The sequence below is a fragment of the Aptenodytes patagonicus genome, chromosome 7 (genome assembly GCF_965638725.1).
Source record: "Aptenodytes patagonicus chromosome 7, bAptPat1.pri.cur, whole genome shotgun sequence".
NCBI lineage: Eukaryota > Metazoa > Chordata > Aves > Sphenisciformes > Spheniscidae > Aptenodytes > Aptenodytes patagonicus.
The window spans coordinates 30,695,355-30,718,277 of record NC_134955.1 but is presented as its reverse complement, the minus strand read 5'-3'; the positions used below and the strand labels follow the sequence as shown (position 1 = coordinate 30,718,277).

The 22,923-nt window shown below is 40.3% G+C and overlaps 1 protein-coding gene across 1 annotated transcript in view; it reads right to left on the bottom strand.

Moving 5' to 3' along the window:
• LOC143163383 (cytosolic phospholipase A2 beta-like) overlaps positions 1–22,310 on the bottom strand; it is a 57,538-nt gene extending 35,228 nt beyond the window's left edge. The window contains exon 1 of the mRNA XM_076344649.1: positions 22,214–22,310. The gene's annotated coding sequence lies outside the window, so the exon portion shown is untranslated. The remainder of the gene's footprint in view (positions 1–22,213) is intronic.
• Between the last annotated feature and the right edge of the window lie 613 nt (positions 22,311–22,923).

The window sequence follows — 22,923 nt, the reverse complement described above, 5'->3', positions numbered from 1 at the left end:
AATGAAATGTAACCACAATAATTGTTTAGGAAAAAAGGTTTACCTGAAACCTTTGGCTTTAGATTTTTCCTGAAACTCAGATGCACACTGTGAATCACCTTTAAACCACTTTCTAAAGCATTTTCCACAAAAAAAAATTGTCACCAATTCAAAATCAGTTCTAGTCAGATGCTCCTGGGCTTATGCAAGTGACAACCAACAGCTCAAATTGACATTTCACAAAGACTGCTGTGGCTGGCAATGCAGCCACCATGCTAGCGGTGAGGACTGGATGCAGGCTTGCCCAAGCAGCAGGGTGAGAACTTCAGCACTTAGTTAGGTTGCCATCTTCGAAACACCAAAAAGAAAGATATCTCAAGTAAAGGTCTGCTGTGTATGTGCAGCAAATCAAAGAGCAGCTACAAAACTCGCAGAAAAATAAGCCAAACTCATCAGAAAGCAATCTGGGGCTCAGAGCAATTAACCATGCAAGTCTTGCACTCCTGCAATAACATTGTTTTGACAGCCTCACTTGGACATTTTTACAGCAGCAGTCAAGACTGCAGTGCAAGCATTCTTCTCCATGCTTCCTTGGACACAGGAGTCTGTAGCACCCCATTTCCAGAGATAAGAAAAAAAGCAGAGAAAAAGGGAAAAAAGTTCTTATTCCGAGTGGAATTCTGGTTTTCCTCCTTTATATCACTGTTGCAGCTTTGATCACAGGTTCTGCTGCTGTAGCGAACCGAGAGACCAAAATAGTAGGCTGAAAAATTTACCTCCTAAAGAGAAGGCAAATGGAAAAACAGCCAGAGAAAAATGAACTCCACTCAGAGGGGTACGTCTGCCTGGAAACGGAGCAACACATTAAAAACAGAACAGCTGTAGCAGGGAGACCCAGGTCTTAATGGAACAGGAAAGAAGAAAAAAAGCTCCCAGAACGTCTTCAAATCAAGGTGCAAAAATTATTTTGGAGAGCTATGGAACTAATTTTTCCAACAGCCCCTCCAAGAAGTTAATGTTTCCAGTAAATCAGCATGGCCAAAATACGTAAAACATTTTGTGTTGCTTGTCAACAAGCACGCTGACAAGTACCACGTCCATTTCCTCCTGAACATGAGGGAGATGATGTGATGTCAGGCCCTATTACAGACACAAAAAATGTACAGCATGGGGAAAGTAAGACAAAGAAAGTCAACTGCATAAAGAAGGAAGGACAAAACTAAAAGGTTAAATCTAAAGCAAAGAGGGCACAGCACAATGCATTAGTGAACTAGCCAAATAGTAGGCAATATCTTCAAGGGGGTACAGAAAGTCCTCACCCTCCCCTTGTTATAGGGAGGACATAGTCATGCCAGGCTTATACTAGTGGAGTTGTTAGATTCAGAAAAGATAACACGGTATCTGTGGTTTCAGTTTGTAAAAGGCTGTTCAGGAGACAAAGAGAAGAGGGATTCTAGAAAGATTTTACAGGTTAATTAAGCTGGTCTCATTCCACCTTTATGACCGAATCTTATTTCTTTTCTGAATTAATATTAAGAAAGTACTTGGAAATAAGCTGGGGCAGGGGCGGGGGGGAAGAGATAAAAAGACACATCAAATTACAGTCAGGTTAAATTGCTTCATACCCTACCTGTTGGCACTCGGATAATGCACACAAGAGAGTATGTGAAACAGAATCAGAATGGAAGGAATGCAAGCCCATGCTGTTCCCAGTAAGCAAGAAATAAAAGTTAATTAATAGTGTTCAGCTTCGTGCAACTTACTCCGTGGGCTGCTCACTAACAGCCCCTTGCAAGAAGCTACTCAGAGTCACAGCTGAGCTGCCAGAAACCAAGCAGTACAGTGGTAGCAACTCTAAATGGCTGTGATTTGGATCATCCTACTGCTGGCATAAACTTAAAAGCTAACTGGGACAGAGCTTACAAAAGGTACTGAAGACTCATTCAGTGGAGTTCATTATTTATTCCAGCAATGGCAACAGCACAGCAAAATTTCATACAAATATGTCTCAGCTTTGGTGTACAAAAAAATGCCCTCAGTGAAGCACTGTCTTCATCATCCTTCCATGCTTGATCCTAATAGCTTCACAAACCCTGAAACACCCTCCTGTAAATATAAATCTCCTATGATTTTGTTTGAGAACATTTGTTTATTCATGCCATGAAAGCTGTTAAGTAGAGATAAGTGATGGATCTTCCTAGGGCTAGATGCAGCCACACCATTGAGGAGATGGAGGTGGAAGACTGTGTAGCTTTGTGGAGACTTCTTGTTGTGCCAGACAGTGACAATGGGAGATGACAGTCGCTTTCTCCTTGCCTCATAAATCAGTTCATACCTTGTTCAGCTCAGCGGCTGGGTTAGAAAAATTATAGTAATATAGTATATATAAATATAAATATAATATAAATTATAGTATAGAGAAAATAATCATCGATAGTCAAATTCAAACAAAAAAAATTCAAAATGTTCTCAGAAATTGAGGAAAAAAGGCTATTTTTCCCTAGCTCATCCTCAAACTTTTTTTTTTCATACCTGGGTTATTTAACCACTGTAAAAATTAATCCAAATTAAAAAAACTTTATTAAAATATATCTCAGTTTTTCAATTCAACATTGCCATGTGAAACCAGAAGCTATAAAGCAAAGCTTTATAGAAAAGAAACACCAGATTTGGGGACCTTTCAAAACTGAAACATTTAATTTTGAAATAAAAGCTTTCTAATTTTTCACTGTTTTCCCCCGCCCCGTTCTTTTTGAGCAAAACAACACAGCTAATTTGAAATTATTTTAGCTCTTTGAATGCTTTCCAAACAACCATTTTCAGCACACCTGACGTTAATTAGAACAAAATACCAAGTTGTCTATCTGAGTAGCAGTCAGGTGATAGCAGCATTTGTAAATGAACCATCCTTCTGGCTATCAAGATCTAAACCTGTTTCAGAAAAGTAAAAGGTGATATATCCTCTTACCTATCTCCTGAACCACTGCAATCTTACATAAAGATATCATACAGCAGAGCCAGTATCACTGGCTCTTTTTCCTGGCCAGAGTAAGAGAGCTACTAATTTCCTCAGATACTTTGCAGGTATGGTTGTAAATATGGTAAGATAGTGATCTTTGCAGCTTCAAGATGGAGGAAGCTGCTTATTACTTACCTGGGGTATCTGAGGACTAGAGTGTTATCTTTCCAAGATACGTCAATGTAAAGCCGCATATTGAAACCCACTGTGTTTATGTTTAGAAATTGTTCTTTTATTTTAAACCAAGTGATTGCAGAGCATCTAATTGAAATAATTGAGTAAGGTATTTCAATATCATTCCACTCAAGCCAGTTTCTGAGACCTTTATCTTCAGATCTTATTCAAATAGTCTGACACTGATGTCAGTATGAAATTGCTTGAGTAAAGACCTCAGAAGAATTAGGTAAGTATTACACTTTACCACTTGGCTGACAGGAAGACTTGACTTATGGTTATGGTATTTAGCATCAAATTATCAAGAGGAGGGTTTCTTTCTTAGTTGCCACCAACCTCTTCTATTTTTTTAATAGTCACTTTTTTAGAATCAAGAGAGTAACTCTTGTTTTCTCCTATTGTTTTTCACTCTCAATGACTGTTACGTTCTTTGGGGCAAGACCTACTAAGGAAATGTTTGCTACTGTATGTTATTGTACTGGGCGAGAGTAATTAAAAAACAAAGGTTACTGTTACCGTATGACACACACAGCAGTATTTCCTTTCTAACCCTGTTGCTATGTCAAATCCTCTTTCAGCCCTGTATGTGGTTTTATTCAAGGTTCTATCTTTACCTGAGCACAGCCCTTAGATGTTGGCTCAGAAAGGGATAAAAGATGCACAAGGATTGATTTCAAATAATATGCAAGTCATTAAGGGTTCAATTCATTCATTCCTGGCAGTAACTTACCCTCTAAGTAGCCCTCCAAAATTAACAAGACTAAAGACAGTAGCAGGTATCCTCACTATGTTATTCTGTAGATTACTATAATTAATGGGTAGGCTTTTTAAATAAAGCTAGCATCAGCCAGCCTATGTCCTAGCTTAAGTAATCTGGAAGACTTTAATGAAATGTAAATGTAATAAAACCACTCATCTGAGCATAGAGACAGGGCAAAGAAACACAGAAACAGCCAATTCAGGGTGAACTGAATACATCCAAGTATAACACCAGTAGCTTTGGAAATACCTGCAAAGTATGCTTTTGTAGCAGGCATTCTGATCACAAAGAAGTGAATACTGGCACAGAATCCTTGGTAAATATCTGAAAATGCTCAAGTCTTAAAAATATCTGAGGGTGAAGTTTCATGTTGCAGCAAAACTCATCAAAGAGCTAGTTGTCACTAAAAGAGGAGGTCTTGCTCCCATCCCAGTCCCAAGCTTAGCGAGTTCTGCCCCTACCCCACAGTATTGGCTCTGGCACTCTTCTGGCCAAATGCTGAGCTCATTTGAGGAGCTGAAGCAATAGAAAATGACTCTTCCTTTTTCTGAGGAATTTCCAGGACTGCCCTTCTTTAGTGGCATGTAGCCATTACCTTAGCTTACTAGAACATAGAAAGTCACCTTGAGTTCAGTAGTGGGAGTCTGACCATGGGCAAATAGCATTGTCCATAAGAGCTGCCTAAAGCATCAAGACTCATAGGGAAATGAGTATCAGAGGTGGAAAAGACATTAGACAATTCAGTGCACATCCCTGCGAGTGGATCATTACAATTCATTGACCCCAGTACCAGAAAGTCGCGGGGCTTTTCACTACCTCTTTGTATGGTTCTAAGGTTACTGCAAGGTTGTCAAAATTGAAAACTGAATTTTTCCCTTCCTTCACTTATATTCATCATTGTATCTTTTTTTTTTAATACAAAATCTCTAGACATCAACCAACCTATAGGAACAATTTAAAACAGAATAACCAGAGTTGGACTTAGCCATTACAGCTATTATGAGTTACAAGCCTTGCAAGCTTATTTAAGGCAATTAAGAACCCTGTGACTCACTTCTGACAGATTATAACTTCTGACAGCAGAAGACTGCTTCATGAGGACTTCATGGGCTCTACAGAGTCATGGGGATTTTAATACAAAAGCTCCTGCTGCATTGATCCCTATAGAAAATATTTCTGATGAGAAAAATTTCTTGTTTAGGTATGTGTCTATTCTTCTAGTCCATTTGTACCTTTCTTGTGAAAAAGAAGTCAGGAAGTTTTCCTAACAGTGCAACTGGGAATTCACCTTGCTGAGAGCACTCTCAGCTTTATTCCAGCAGTATGAAAGCAGCTTTCTGTCACCTGATCCCCTTAACCCAGAGTAGAAGGCAGACAAGTGTGAGCAGAGAGCCTGACACTTGAAACACACTGAGCGTCTCAGTTGGTCTCAGGAAAGCTACTCTAACCTGTGCCAAGGCAGAGTCATCCATGGAGCCTGATACTATCTCTGAATGTCTCTATGCATGCGTATTAGGTCTGTTTTAATTCTTCTGCGTCAGCAGCACATAAAACATAACACTTGACTACAATTTTAAATGCTTTCATTCTAGTAGAAAACTGATTTTTCACAGGCACAGATCTTTTTTAACCTCTTAATTCGTATACTACCTTTGGACTTCTGAAGCTCCTAAGGTTTTCGTACAATGCTTCTTGAAACCTGAGAACCCAGAATAGAAACTCATACCAAAGCCAATAGAAATTTATAGCCTTCAGCATCTCAATGAACTAGGGTGTTTTTAACCTTAGGTCTCCAACATTCATGGTTTATGTGGCAGGTGAGATGATACAGCAAACAAGCCAGAAAATTTTCATGTAGTTTCTGAGAGGCATTGAGTCTGTTCAGAGCGGAATATTAAAATAAGCTACCTACACTGCCTCCTTTGCCAGAGGATCCAGATCTATGTGCCAAAGGTTCAAAATTAGGTCTCTTAGTCCTAGCGAGGGAGAGTCTGGGCTGGAGGAGATGCACTCACTGAGAGCCTCTAGCTTCCAGGGGTAGAGGTCTGATGGAAGACTAGATTTCAGATGGTGACCTCTCCTGTAAATACCTCCAGGAATCAAGCCTCACCCACAGCCTGCCAATGCAGCAGAGCACAAACCAGTAATCGTGCCTTCTCTGCAACACACGCAATTTGTACTCTGCAATCTCTCCCCATCCGTTGCAAAGTGGCAGAGACCCTTGCTTTGTATGATTCAAATCCACTAATTGTTGGTCTTCCCTACTGTGTACTCACACACATACTGAATGCATTTGTCAGCCAAGTACTAGCAAGCAAGCTGTGAACCGCAAAAAGGTAAAATGTCCCATGACTTGCCTGCACCAATGCTGGGAACTGGAATGTTCATCCCACAGAGGAAATCATGTTGGCACACCTCCTCTCACCCTTCCCAAAAAGGTTTCACTCACATATGTAAGAAAGATTTTGAAATATTTCTGGGCTGATGCCTCAGTTCACATGCGAGGATCCTGCCTACATAGCTGTTTTGCTGCCACATGGGTGGCTAGGCAGTCACCTGGGCAGGCTAGGAGCTTCGAAGCTAAGAGATCTTGGAAGCTGAAAGCAAAGGAATTGGCCAACAGCTGAAGGACATCTAATGGGCAGCTCATTCAACTGCTGACCAGCCTAGGGGGTAGCCCCTGGTAACTAGGAGAAGCCAGCAGTGTCATGGCATCACAGAATGGTGGGTAGCCAGTGGAACAGGCCAGGTGGGTTCACAAGGTTTACAACAGCATGACAACTTTGCAAGCAGGTTTCCATGAAGCTGGAGAACCAGCCAACCCAGCAATACAGAATCCAATCGACATTTTCAAAAGGGGAAGTGTTGCATCAGAAAACTTACGATCAGCTCTTTTCATCAGACAGCACTTCCTCATGTATACTAAAACTGTGAATGGGAAGAACCTGACTGCTGTTAACACACCTCATACTTCTTCCTCCTCCTTCAGACTTGATACACAAACAGCTGACAACATGGACAGATATGTGGAGCACGGAATGCCTTGTGCAACAACTGCATGCTCTTGCTTACAGGAAAAAGAGGAAAGAGGAAATGAGAATTAAAATGTTAATGCACCCCCTGCTCCATTTGAATACTCCTTGGCTCCGTCATAAATTCTCTACACATCTTAGGCAAGTTAGTGAACAATTTGTAGTGTGAAATGAGAGTAGCAACAGCCAGTTCACCTGAGATCTGGGAAACTGGAGCAACTCAGAGGAAAGACAAACTAGAAATGCAAAGAAAAATTATCATGATTCTATTGTTACAGAATATTACTGGCCCTTCTTCCAAATAATTATCATTTTAAAACATCCCCTTTAGACACCTTCCATTTATGAACCCAAACATTGCATACAGACACTGTTGATGTTCAGAGAAATTTAGTGTATTTACCATTAAGTGTCTGCATCATGGGAGACATCATTTTACCTATGGTCCAGAGAGCACTAAAATGTCCAGCAGCCATAGCATGGGTCAGAAATGTGTCCCACCCTCTGAATTCATACTTGAAGACGCTTCTTGTTCCACATAGGACATTGTCTAGCCTTATGTGGCTCTGAATCAAATTAAATGAATGGTTATATTACATTATTACAGAGGCAGCTAAATGCTGTTCACTTGCCCCCAGCAAAACATCCTTCAACTCCGTGGGGAATAACCTGGGAGTCAGAAAGTTAATTAATGGTTTCACTCGGCACCAGGGACAGTCTGTAAGAAGTAGTGAGCAGGGCAGCTTAATTTTATTTCAATATACTCATGTACTAGGAAATCTATATTAATAACTTCAACAGAATATATTACGGTATCCATTGCAAAACCAAGAAACAAAGACACTGTAAAGCTATTCGATGCTTTCCTAAATGGGAACAGATTTTAATAGCTGTCTATTATTTTATACCTAACATTTTGAAAGAAGAACTGTACAGATGAACCCACGCCAATCCATTGCAGCCTCTAGAGACAGGAACACCTATTTGATTTCTTAATTCTAGTTCTGATTGTGATCATTCGAGCTTCACTTCCTTCCTTCTGACATATGTAGTCATCACCATTACGTGGTCTGTCTGTGTCAGGACAGTGTCTAATGCAAAACACACTGACGACAGAGCATCTCGGGTTTTTTACGGCTACCTGTGCGGTGCCGAGCACAAGTAAAATCATCATCTCTTACACTACACCTCCTGTCCCTCACCACTCCAGATTACTGAGGGGAGCTAGTCAAAATTCAGCCAGTCAAAAACCAACCTACAGTAAAATTCTGAAAATTCAAAGTTGTCTGTTTGCTGTTGGAAAAAGATGTGCTGAAAAGATTCAGAGACACCTTCCTGATCTGCAGCTACTGGTAATTCATTAGTAGGTTTTTGTGGTTAGCCAATACCAGCTTTTCTGCTATCCAATTACTAGTTGTCTCATGCATTTAAAAAGTCAAAAGCTTTGATCCTCTCAGACACTTGCACATGTTCCTCTCAGGAACAGTCTAACTGATATTAATAGCATAATTCACAGTTAAAGTGCGACCTCAGGTGCACAAGTGTTTGATGAATTGGAGTACAACCAAACAACAGACAAAGGAATATGCACAAAACATTAGCCCAGGCTCCCCTCTCTGCTCCCCACAAAAACCAAACATACCACATTTTATTCACAGGCTTAGTTATTGTTTAACTCCTGTCCTTTTACTTCTATTTTCTCATTTGTGTTGGTGTTTGCATTGGTGTTCACATTGGTGTTCATGTAATCTATTTAGATTGCACGTTTTTTTCTGAGCAAGGTCTACAGCTTATCTGGGAACTTTTATCACTTTTAGCAAAATGGGGCTCACTTCTCCCTTGACTTTTCGCAGTGCCACAGTACCATAAATGACAATAAATTCTATTTCTGATCTTTGAAACCTGTGTTACAGCTACACTATGTATTTTCCCTCCTACACCTTCCTTTCACATTGTGACCCCTGACTTTTCTCAGCCTCCACACCACATTTCCCTCCCACATGATAGCTAAATTTAAATCAAGACTGGATGATTGTCTTTTATGTGTAGCTCAATGAGACATTAGGAACTTGATTCAGGAATTACTGAGAAAAATGTATGCATTGTGTAGGTCAGACTAAATGACCATAGCTGGCCTTAGCTTTAAAAATCTTTTTCTTCCATACATCAAGCTTTTCTTTACATCTCAAACATACATTAGGAGCCTGTAGTTGACTAATATCCACAGGCAGTGATGGTCTATGTGCTTTATAAAAAACGTTCACGTGAAGAGACAAGATGTTCCCATTATTTCAAGGAGACTCGCTCTGTAGTCTAATAGTGTTAGAAACTCAACGCCCTTGGCACTGATATATAGTGTACTTCTTCCAGCAAATATGGAGTAACAGAGCTTCCCAGAAAATACATTGCACAGGACAACATATAAAAGCTGTCTCAGAAGGAGCCTTGGTTCCAGGGCCTGGGGTTCATAAAACCCCAACGGAGAAAACACACATCCTTCCCCTCTTCACACCTTTCTTCCCTGAAAAAACATTTTGAAGGCAGTTCCTGGAGACAAATCTTCAGGGATTTCCTCAGCCAGTTTCCATTTCTTATTCATATTCCTATAGTAAAGGCACCAGCCCTTCATTTGCATTTCATCTGTGTCAGTGGGTTTCAGCCTTTCCTGTTTATAGTTTATATACCATCATGGCAGCAGTGCCATTAGGATAATTATAGTTATGATAGAACTCCCTTACACACTACCGAGAGACATTTTGTGTCTAGATAATGAGGTCAGCAATTTCCAAGATTTGTGGAACAAGGACAAATTATTTTGGCAATGTGCCTGAGTTACTCCCAAGTTTGCCTGTACCACCTTCTCCTACAGTAGACCCCATCTGCTTTTCTGCATTACTGTTCACTGCTACTTTCTGCTTCAGGTTCTTCCCCCAGGATGAACCATATCATGTTTTACCCCCTGCAGAAGCTCCCATCCTAAGGGCCACCACCAGCACAGAGGCCAATTGACAATTCTTCCAGATAAGATAATTACAGAAGCAATGGGGAGGGGGAAAGGGGAGGAATTACAGGCCAAAATCATATTCAAGTAAGAGTTCCTAAATAAACATCATTGAACATACTTCTAAGCTGTTGTTACACTGCAAGTAACAAGAGGAAACACAACTTAATCTGCTGTTCACAAATGTGTTCTGGTCTTCCAAACCCAAACCTGTATGCCGTTGCTGTCTCTTCAAGACAGTCACATACCCTATGGCATCTCTGCTCTACTCTAGCCTGTGAGGTCTGACAGTCCAGGTTTTATTTAGCACTTAGTCTCGTGTCACATTGAAGGCCAGACTAACACAGCCATTTCCTCAATTCATACCATTGCACCAAAATTCATACCAAGACACCAGAATTTTCACAGAGCCATGCTTTGTAGACCTAATAACTCTAAATATGACTTGACTGTGCATTTAAATTGAAGATATGGCCATCAAAACAGGTATATTACAGGTGAACTCCTGGCCCAAACAAAATCAGCAGCAAAACTATCACTGAGAAATATGCATCTAAAAACAGCATTATCATTCTCAGCAGCTATGCAGAGTAAGCTTCATACAAAGCAGAGCAGCTGACTTACTTAGGAAAAGCATTGCAACTACCTAGCAATAAAACCAAAGCACCTTGCACTCTACATGGGTGGTAAGTCATTGCCAGAGTCAGTCATTTATCCTTTCTATAAAATCTTAATCTAATCTATGCAGACTATCAGGATGTTAGCATAAGGACTGCTACTCTAGGCTCACTCACCATTTTACAGAAGAAACAGTGCACACCAACACTTACTACTGTATGAGGTTTTGCAGTCTTTCAATATGCCCTGAGCCAGATATCATCTTCTTGACTAAGGCTCATACTGTATCTATACACAACTGTTTCTCTCAGTGTTGCTATAGCTGTACATTATGAAACTCTTTAAACACCCAATACATCGGTTTTGGCACAGCTCTCTTGAGCAGGTATGTTGTGCAAAGCATTCTTCAGGACTAGTAGGGATTAAATGGCATTTTGTGGGTCCCAGGAGCTGCAGTTTATATTGCTCTGAGCTCCGTAAGGCCAAGTTTCCTATGGTCAGCAGAGCCAAAGGATGTTGTGCATTCAGATATACAAAGACAGAAGGAAATGAGAAGAAGGACTATGACTGAAGTGTAGGATGAGTCCAGCACCACTGAATTTTTAAATCTCTGACTTGCATCAGTTTAAGATAAAGCTTCCCATATAAGCATGTTCCCAAATGCAGACATCTGGAGAACAAGTGCTTCTGGGCTAAAAACATTTCTGATGCATTCCAGGAAGATACAAGGAGCCGGGAAACAGATGCTTTGTATAAAATATCTTCCTAAAACACTCCTATAGCAAAGCTTCTGTGACCTTGCCATTTTTGCTGAAGCATCTCCTTAGATAATATCACATTGCTGGCATACTTTGAAAACTTGGAGCTGCTAAAGGCTTTATCGCTGGAGCTTTTGCTGCCTTAAGACACAGTGACACCATGTGGCAAATTACTTAGGCTGGAAACTACACGCTAATGGAAAGGGCAATGTAGAATTTTCTCCTTTTTCTTTTGCTTTATTAAATTTAGCTTAGGGTTGCTCAGATGCAACTATCATGACTGGTGAGAGTAAACTTGGATAGAACAATTGTCATCTGAGCAGGTATACAAAACCAAAGCCAATGACTATTTGGGATTTCAGCATATGTTCAAAAGTCTAATGTTTGCAAAAGTGTCCTCTGAAAATGTACCTGTAAGTTCAGCAAGTAAATACCCATAAGTAGAGTTTGCACATGTGCCAAAACATCATATTCACTTGGTAGATGCAAGCAACTGGTAAAACTATCATTCTCCATTCTTTTTAAAAAAGTGCACCTGGAAGGTGCACCTAACTATCTATGGTTTAATTCTGCAGTAACACCACAAAAAAACTGCAATGAATTTTGAAAATTGATAGATTCTTGCCTTGCTCTCATGGGTTGTTTTCCTTCCAAGTATATATATGCAGATACCTCCATTTATTTTTACAGACATTCCTGAGAAAAGCATTTAAATTCACAAGTGGGAATACTGCTGCTAGAAATGTTCTCAGTAGAAGTTGTTATCACTGCGTTATATAATATGGTGACTGATGTGATGAATCATCTCTCTCTAGCACAGTTCATTTTTTCCAAATCAAGTACTACACATTCGAAAGGTACAGCTCATGGCAAATGGTAAGAATGGGCAGGTTTCTCTGAAAGAGAGAGACAGAGACAGAGAGGGAGGGAGGCAGGCAAATAGGCAGATGAAAACTGAATACAGATTACTTACATATCCCTCAAACAGAAAGAGAATAATACCTAAAACAAGCTCTTCACAGAGAATATATTCACCCAGTACTACTATAAAAAAAATAATATTCACAATATCTTGCTCTCAACAGCAGAAAGGAAGGAAAAATATTACAAACATGACTCTCAGTTGCATAGGCTTTGCAAAGTTAATGTTCCATAAATGTTGCTTTTTGTATTGATTAGTTAGATAACTTGCTGGGGTAATTTTTTGTTCAGTATTGAACTCCAGGTAAGCAATTTATTTCAACACTATCACAGTGCATATGAATTTAAATTAAATAGGTCAGTTTGAAAAGTGATGCAACAGGATTTTTCACCTACATCCATAATAGTTTCACCTATATACATAGTAGTTTAGAGCCCAGGAAGCACCAGCTAGTTAGACACAGGACTTTCTGATTGTTCAAAATAGGAGTTGAGATGAGGAAGATTAATGACCTGATCCCTCAAATTTTGTCACCCTGACTAGTGAGATTATGCTGCCATCTTGTGACCTGTAAGTTTTACTTTGTTACAGTGACAGCAATTTTTCCCCTAGACTGGGAGGACAGTGTACATGTCTCCCTGGTACAAAGGCACAATGACCATGCTTTGAGCAGCTGAGCCCTCTTTTATATTCAGACCCATGTTTTCCCTCCTTCGCTTTCTTACCTGTGACTCACAGGTTGCACCCTTCAATGTCATTGTCAGTGCTAATGGAAGTGCTGTCCATGAACAGGCCTGGGTAGGAACTGGAGGCAGCCCTGCAGAGGGGGTGAAACCCATAGTTTAAAGGAGTAAGGTTTTGTAATAAAGGCTACAGAATGTCCCCCTGCTGCCAAGAGAATCATCCATATTGGAAAGCAAAACACACACTTAGCCAGCATTTGAATATGATAGTATACACGGAAAAAAGACATACTCTTTACAGCTGGGAAGGAGAATGATTATAAATGATTATACAGTTTTGCACATTGATGATAAAATTTTCCTCTCCATATTCCCAAGTGTAAAGCTTGTATGTTTATGGCAGAATTTTTCTTGCTTGAAAAAAAACCTGTTACAACTGGCTGTATTCTGAATCTAAATGGGGTTGTTCCATCTCGTCAAATTAAATAAAACAGCTGTATGTCAAAGTGGTTATGCTGTTCCCTTGAAACAATACAGATTTCAGTTGTAGTGACTGCTTACATAGCGTTTTGGAATACCTGGAAAAAGCTTAGTATGGCTGCAATCACACTGAAAAGCAAGCTGGGAACCCCTCTGCTAGTGACCCCCCATTCCTTCCTTATACCTCAACTACATGTGCTTCCATCACTCCCAAAACACTTCAGAAGTGAAGACGTAGAATCAAACCTTGAGAGGCTGAGAATCTGAAATGCATGTGCAAGGAAGGAACAGCATCATACCAGGTACAAGCAGGCTTGAGAGCTCTGAGCTAACAAGGCAGCTGCTCTGAGCTCGGATGCATGTTTGGGAGAGCCCACAGAAGGCATGCATAGCTGAAAGGTTCCCTCAACACATCCGACTGGAGACAAATCATCAGTCCCTCTTCTTCACTACCAAAGCCTCAACCACCATTATACACCCAAATCATTGAAGTATTTTCTCTCTAATCCTTTTATGCCAAAGTAAACCAAAGCATCCTGCATTTAGACTCTGATTAGAGTTTCCAGGACATACTGTATTTTCTTCAGGATATGGCATAGCAGAATGAGGGTTCCCAGCCAGCAGCTGAAGGTTATGTTTGACTGTTCCCTGTTTTTGAGGAGGCTAACTGCATTGCATTGTTTGTATAAATGGAACCTCAAATCTTGTGACAGTGGGGACTTTATACTTTCTTATAATACTAAAATATTCAGGGAAATACACAGCCAGCTGAATCATCCCTGTGAGACTTAGCAGTATATTTCAACAGTCATAAGAATAACTATTACTGCTGTGGCAGTGCAAAGCTCTGGGCAGATTTACAGCTAATCCATTTGCAAAATTAAGTCAAGAAAAAAAATGAAGAGTGTGAAGTCATGTGGATACAGTCCCTCAGTGAGTCTGTGATGATAGGCATAGACCTTCCTTAACGTCAGCATTTGTTCCTTCAGAGGACAAGGAAGGTGTCTCAAGTTTCTTTTTTTCCAACATTCCTGACAGCAAAGCAATTTGTCAAGGGAGACATCTGGTATAGTCACATCAGGAGGACAGTCCTTGACACTGTGCTGCAAGTTAGCGGCGACCCATCTGACATGGCACAGCACAATGCAGGAGAGATGCTGCAGCTGATGTGCCTGAGATCCAGGAGAGTGTAAGAGTAAGGGCCAATTGCAAAAGTCTAAACCTACTGTGTGAGATCCAACTGGGGTAGCTGAGCCTTCTGGAAAGGCTCAGAAAGAACGTGTATACTATTGTTTCTGCAACTGTAAATGCTTTTTACTCTGGAGAGCCACTTTCCGATCCCCTCTTCAGAGCTGGAAGCGAATTCCAGTTCTCATGACTAACTGCTACACCTCCTTTGCGAAAACACAATATACTATTTAAGCAAGCAGTAAAAGAATTAAATCATCTTGCATCAAAGCTTATCTTTAATATGCTGTATCCAAGTGAGAGGATGGAGTTCATTCTTTTCCCTTCCTTTCCAGCAAGCACCAACTGATATAATGAAATATGCAGCATCAACCAGACATCATTTCAAATCTGCTGGAGCTAAAAGCAGACCTTGATGACTACCTGAGGAACAAATATTCCTTTCAGCAGCAGATACCTGGAGCTGATATACTCCTATATATATAAGTATAAATATGCTTCTATTGATCTTTGCCTGTCCCCTTATCTTTCATTACTGTCTCTTTTACAGCCACCTTCTTCCACAGCCAAGAACATATTTAATCTTTCTGCTTGGTTTGGATGAAGTGTGTTCTTGCACAAAAGGTCAACTGAAGGCAATGTACCAGTGAAACTCCAGAGCAGCCTTCAGACTACAATCAGAATGGAGTTTCAATGGCAAACAATCGTTACACCTGATCTCTGCACAGAGAAATGCTCTAGCCCCAGTCCATAAGCCCCCACTGCTCCATTACTGACTTCATACCTATCCAGTAAATCATTATTCTAGAATATGGAAACAGGAAAAATTAATCTCTATACTCACTCGACATTCATTTCTGTAAGATGCTGATTGCTCTGGCACCAATCTAATATTAGTGGATGTGTAAAATCCCATTGATTTCAATTGGAAGCCTTTCAGGATGTGTGACATCTGGTCCCATAGTAGTCTCGTGGTCAAAAATCCTGGAGACACTGTTCAGGACTCCACTTAGTGAGCTGAAACAAGAAGTCTTTAGAGCAGACAGATACTGCTAAAGAGACCCTTCCTTTCCTCTGAAAGGGGTAGAAGACCCACCTATAAGAGCAGAAGGTATTCTCTTGTCAGAAAACCTCTATGAATCCAGACTAATGTTCAGGGATTGCTGGTATTTTTTGTGGGATGGTAATAAGCCAAGGATACATTGGGCATCCATAGCTGGCAAGGACACGATCCTCTCTCTCAGGCAAACTTAACCCACATCTGGAAATAGACAGTCACATGTTAATCATAAAGGTAAGAAAGGGTCCTATTTCTCTGAAGGAATCCTTGCCATGGCAGCATTTGCATCTCCATATTCTTAAAGCCCAGCTCCAAACATACAGATATTTTATTTTTAGATAAAATCCACCTCTGCAACAAGAGTTTGTGCTGAGCTTGCCATTTTTTCCTCATTTCACAAGGAACCTTAAGAGGTACCATAAGCACTGAGTGAGTCCCTCTGCCCTGAAGCAGTATCATCTTTAAATCTTTATAATATATAATCTCCTCTCTGTTACAGTAATACACCAGGCTCTTCCGTCTCTGATACAGTCTGCTCCCAGAATGGATTCAGGTTACAACAGCAGTCCAAACAGCCAGTAGACTCACAAAGACGTAAGTCCATACCAGTGTTAACTGAAGTATATTGTAGTTTGAAAGCTTGCTAATTGGACTAAAGCCTGAGACCTGATAATACCTTTCATTTCATCCTACTTCATCACAATAATCTGATCATCTGTATTATAAAAGAGATACATAACTCATTTTATGAACTTTGTCAACAATGAGAGCTCAAAATAAAGCTGGCATTCTTCTTATGAGAGACATGAGGAACGAAAGAAAAGCAGAATTCAGAAAACCTAACAGTGAAACAAGCTAAAATAGGAGGAGAATAAAACAAAAGACCGAGGACAAAGAAGGGATAAACAGCAGAAGTTCAGGCCTCTAGCTGCCCTGGGCACAACAGCAGAAGAGCATGATGGTTTGGTCCGTGGCTCTTCCCTGAAAGTGGAGGTAGGTACATGCTGTGCCTGCTGTTTATGCTGTGCCTGCAGGAAGTCAGAGCTGAGGCTGCCAAGCAAACAATATCATGAGATCTAAGCTCATCAAAGCATCTCTTGTTTCAGTGAAACATTTTTCAGATGATGAATGGCTTTTGAGAAACCAGATCTTTTCTTTTCTTTTTTCTCTTTTTCTGCTGAAAAGTCTGTTTGGAGGTACATGACCTGATACCATCACTTTCAGAGACATGAAAAGATTGAAAACATGCTTAAACATGCTTTCAGTTTTTACACTTCTTTAACGAAAACCTAAAACACATGAAGAAAAATCTCACAGAGATAAAAGCATTCCTGATTGTCTCCACACGGAACCTTGCATTGGAGAACTGGGGACCACAGCAAGGAGGAACCGTCCTTGCAGGCCACAGACACTCGTCTGCTCCCAGAAGAACTACATTTCTTATCCTTAGTCACCTTCCAGCTAGAATCTCCTTGACTCTGTGATCTGTCCATGCGGTGTCCCACAGAAAAATCATTACCAATTTCTCATGTGTAGCAGGAGGCTCTGTCTTCCAGGAACACCACCTCATAAGGAGAATTTTGCACCATTCTACAGAAAGAATAACAGGAAAACAGCTGAGACATGCACAGGCATTAGTCAAGTCATGACTGTATGTACAATGATTTAGCCTGAACAGCTGGCTAGGAGGTCATAAAAGAAATGTGTTTTACTACGTGAGTGCTAGATGAAATGACCCTGTTGCCAAACTTGGCTAAGAGCTGGGACAGCCGCAGAGCATACATAGAATTTATGAGACTAACCTCTGGATTCCTTCCTGAGCCCAGGAAATTGCATTCCTTTGAGGTCTGGACTGATGTTCATTGATAATGCAAAATTATGCTCTTCTGCAGGGAGAAGAAAAGCAAAGCAGAAGCACTGGAAAGCCAAATAGCCTTATGTGGAGAACTGAAAGGAATGAAGAAGGATAATAAATTACTCTCTTAAAAAATTCTACTCTCCTCTCAACCCAGAGAAAGGGAGAACTTGCACATGCAAAGGAGAGGGAGCAAATGACTCCTCCATGTTCTTAAAAATTCAAGCTATTTTTCTTAAATTTGTGAATTGAAAGGTACAGTGGTATTACCTGCCTCAGCCCATTATCATCTTGTATGTTGTATCTGTTATATGGCTAATCAGGTAGACACAAATGATGAAAATACCCAGAAAGCAAATGGAACAAGCAGAAAATGAAGCAGAGAGAGGAGACAGCTCTGGCCTGAGTATGACTGAACTCTCTCTGCTTAGGAACTACTAGGCACTAGCACCTTCCAGGATCAAAGCTTTCTCTCAGGCCTCAGAAGATGAAGAGGCCATGTAAGGAGATCAATGGTGTTGGCTTTTTCCAAACAGTTCCTTTGCTAGTGGACAGTGGCTCTTAGGCTATGCAAAATGCACTTAGTAGCCAGAGACAACCAAAAAAAAAAGAAAAAAAGTTAATGTTTTCCCCCTCTTCTGGGCATAATATTCCAGATGAATCAAGGGAAACACAGACAGGGCACAGCATGAGCCATATATCCTAAGGAGGCTAAATTGCCAAAAGACTAACTTCACATTATATGATGTGTAAGCTAATGGTTGATAAAATAAAGCTTTCACCTCATGAAAAAATACCAAGATTTCAAAACTTATTGGTCTAATGTGGAATGAAAATCAAGACTTTCTTCTGAACCCACCATAACCACCAAAGTACCAATAATCAACAACCTGCTGACCAGAACGCTAGTCTGGGAAGTGGGAGAACCTAATCAAACACAGCCGAAGCATGAGTCTCAGCCTCCTAATGGAAGCATGAGTCTCAGCCTAAACCATGGAGAGCCCCAGCTTTTAGTTTAACAGCTATTTCAAGGAGACTTTACACCTTTCTTTAAGAGGATAAAACAGAGTTATGCAACTAAGTGCTAATCTTTCCCCCAGTGGGAGAAAAAAATATATTTTTTAAATATCTTTCTTACCTCAGGACTTTCTAGCAGTTAGAGAACAAAGGACCATGTTATTTTCATGCCTAATTAGTGACTGACAAATCTGAGTGGAATCAACAAAAAATGAAGTAAGTAGAATTTGTTCCTTGGTTTCTACATGGACCTCAAAGTGAGAGATCTTGAGAAAATTTCTATAACATGTCACTAGAGCTTCAGTGATGGAAAGCAGTTATTACCTCTTCATAAAAGCATTAGTTATCAGCGTCCCAAGACAATAACTGTACTAATAACAACTGATTGCAAAACCACTTCGTTATGAAAGTATACAAAATACAGATTTCAGTGACTTGTTTCTAAGTAGTTATTGTGTCCTGTGGTAGCTGGTGATACTGTCATTCATTGACTTACAGAGAAAAATGGATTCACCTTGTGGCTGAGCAATTGGCATCTCGTAACCATGCCTATTCTACTAATCCCGGAGCAGGCAGTGGTTACCGTACGCTCGCCTCTGGCACTGCACAGTGAAACCGACCATCTGGTCGGGACCTGGGCCATCTTGCTTTCACCTGCGTATGTATGTCTTCCAGCAGAAGGAGATTTCTGCTGGGGACTCTACATTCTACAAAAAACATACAAGTAATTACAAAACAGATTAAAAAAATCTTCTGTTTTTCCTTTTCTTTCCACTCTCCATTCCTCCCCTCCTTTCCAACACACGTTTATATACACCCATACCCCCCCACACACACACACTCACATACTTCCTTTTATGAAGGGGAGAAATTTAAGAGTTGATACTCCTTGAATGCACTTTTTTTTCTTTTCTTTAAAATCTGCAATTTATACCTCTATTTTAGTTGATTTTTGATTTTGCCTAGCTGGGTTATGGTTTTGATTTTGGCTATTGCACATACAGAAATTCCACTGCATGTACTGGACTGGAGTGAAATATTTCTACATATTTTCCCATCATAAAGTAGAAACTAGTAAAAAAAACACTTGTGAGACAGTAGCAGGCAACAGGGCTTGTAATGGATCACTTCTAAAGAGCCACCATGTTTGAGCTGCACAATATTTTCTTCCACAGAGCTGAAGGATGATGACAAAATGTTGATGATAAGAAATATTGGAAATCATTTGCAAGAGTGTAAGGCGTAATAAATCAGTGACTACAGGCTGAAGGCATTGACCTTTCACTGATCACAAGAACTATGAACAAACCTCTGAAGTAACTGAGATTGAGAAGGATAAGAAGTCTTACAGGAGCTGTGACAGGAATATTACCAATGCAATCATAATCAAATTTTTTATGGTCACATTTTAACAAAATTACTTTCATGGTGAGTTTTGATTTAAAAGGCAAAAACCCTCTCCCCAATAAAATCTAGGCATGTTTGAAATAGCTACCTTCCCTTTTCTATGGGGATGCTCCTGACATGCTCCTGACAAATCAAATGCACAGATTCTTCTGCAGGATACTCTTTTGCCCTTTCTCCTTCCATTTTTTTGTAAGGCAACAGGAGTCATTTATAGGGAGACTTGGACTGTAATATTCTATTCTGATGAGAAGGGCAGAAATAAGCCGGTACACAAAATGAAGCATCAGTCAGAAGTTAGCTTCACATCCAGTTTTCTCAAGCATCACCTTTTTGCACTGTTCCAGTACAAGCTGACTAAAACTGCACTACGGCAGGGTTTCATGCAGCTGTTGTTAGAAACCTCTCATCACTTCAAAGCAAGGGTTGGGTTTTGCTCTGTCGCAATATGCATACACCACCAATGACAGCTTTGGATGGAAGGTGTGTTGTGGGTGGCATATACAGGTTCACTCACTGCCACTTGCCAACTGCTTCTCCTGGGTTTGTAAATCTTCAGTGGGGAACAACAAACAGAACAACATAAAAGTAAGAACTGGTATCTCCACAGGAGCTACAGTTCTTTTCATTAATCAACAAACCTCTTCCACCACTTAGCTGTACTTTGACTTGTACGTACAGTACTCACAGAATTTACTCATTAAAACCATCCTAAAGATATCTTTAAGATCCCCAAGTGCTCTATGGAATTATTTGCCTGCTAGGTCCAAGGGTAGCATCTTTTCAAAACTCTACTAGTTCCTCTCAGACTGGAATCTCTTTCTCCCCCAAAAAAATATTTCAGTTCCAGTATGTACTTTCTTCTTGTAAGAGAGGAATCTTTCCTGAACACCTGTCTCAACAGAACTGACTGGAACGGTGTCATTTGCTGCCTGGTTAAATTTGTCCCTCAGTTTCCATGAAAGATGATGCCCAAGGCATGTACACATTCCAGAAGACAGGAGGAGATATCGCATCCCCTCCTGAGGTATTCATACATTTGCTAAAGGAAGTCATAGGTTCCTGTACCTGTTCTTCTGACTGTGGATATAATGCATGAGTGGTGTATACCATTTTAAAGGATAATCAAACATGTGTTTAACACCTCATGAACCAGCCTTTCTATTTCAGGCAAGTGAACTTCATGCTGGGGAAAGAGAAGCTGAATATGCCATTTCTTAGAATCTCAAAAAATTGGAAAGGGCCCTCAACGTCATCTCATCCAAACATCTGATCAAAGCAGGACTAACTTCCAAAGTTAGGTCATGTTGCTCTTTTTTTTTCAGTCAAAAATGTTCACAGACAGTGATTCCACAACCTCTTTGGGCACCTCCTCTGGTGTTTAACCACTCTCACTGTGAAGAATTTTTTTCTCTGTTGTTTCCCAATTTTCCCATGTTGCAAACTGTGACCACTATGTGTTGTCCTTGCACTGTGCATTTCCTGCTAGTAGAAGAGAGCATACTCAGTCTGTATCACTTTTTAGTTTGAACGTATTTTTTTTCTTCAATAGTGTCAGCGGCTTAATTAGTTGAACTCTGTCTCAAGGTCTGACTGTTTTGCCTACCTGCAGATGCAAGATAACCCACAAACTGAATGAAGTAGCTCTCTAACGACCTTCCTCACCAGAACAGCTGTCAGTGCTTACCAGCCACCATGTCTCTAGCATGCAAATTATTGTATAAAAGATGATCAGCAGGAATCTCTAGGGTACCTGACCTTTCTTATTTAAAGCCTTGAACACTGTCACAATAATAAATCACCAATACACACTCCAGCACAGCCTGTTTCATATGTTTGTTTATAAGCATGGACCCATAAGGGGGATTTTAACCTTGATCCTGAATTTACAGGGAAGGGTAGCATGTGATTGTGTTCTTGAATTATAATCCATCCTATAGAAAATAGTCAGGAAGGTTACAAGGGCTATCAGAATAATGAAAGGCTTCAGATGGCTTTACAGTGTTAACATTTACCTACCTCATACTACAAACAGGTATATGAATATTCACCATAAAGTTGCAGACAGATATAGTTTGATAGATACACCACAAAGATTTTTTTAAATTGCATCTGCATATATTGTAAGAAAGGAGACCATGGAGTTATTCAGAACAACAGTCCAATTGAGAGAAGAATCCCCCCATATGAATTGCCACTTACAAACTTTTCTTGCAAGATGAAAGAACGCCCTTATCAGCAAATAAGGGCCTTCCAAACATACCTTTCACTGGAAAATAACATCGTCATGCTCCACTTTCCAACAGACAGTGCATGCTCCACTGGAACATCCCTGAAGCTAAAGCAGTGTGCTCTCTCTTCAGTCCATTGGCAGCAGCCCAGAGCTGCATGCCAGGCATTTAAGGGAGGGTTTACTGAGAGTTGGTGCCCACTTGTAACAATCAGGTCTCTATCAAGTGAGAAAGATACAAAAAATAATTAATTTTTCCTCCTTTAGGCATTGCTACTTCTGTCACAAGTAAGGGGAATGCCCTAAGTGCTGCAGGGCTATGGTGCTGCATGGAAAGACCCATGGCTCGCTCCTGACTTTTAAATGCTACATGATCTGTATACGGTTCAGCAGCTCCTAACCCATTTTGATGCCCAAAACTGGAAAAGATTATTCCTTTTGTGCACACCTCATCTAGAAATTCCTGCCTCCAAGAATATCAGCATCATGTATGTTACCCTGGAAAGAAGAAAAACACAGATTAAACCCCTGACGTAACTGATGGACAATATATGACTGTTTCCACATTAGAAACAGATGAGAATTTCCCCTTGCTGAGCTTTTTGAGGTTACATTCAAAGAGATGTTAACACTCACTCATGGTACGTATATCTAGTTAAGGAAAAACTAATCCACACAAGAAGCAAATGACAGAGTGTCTTAAGGAAAACCTCTTCTGCTTTGCTTGTGTTTGCTTTCTTTTC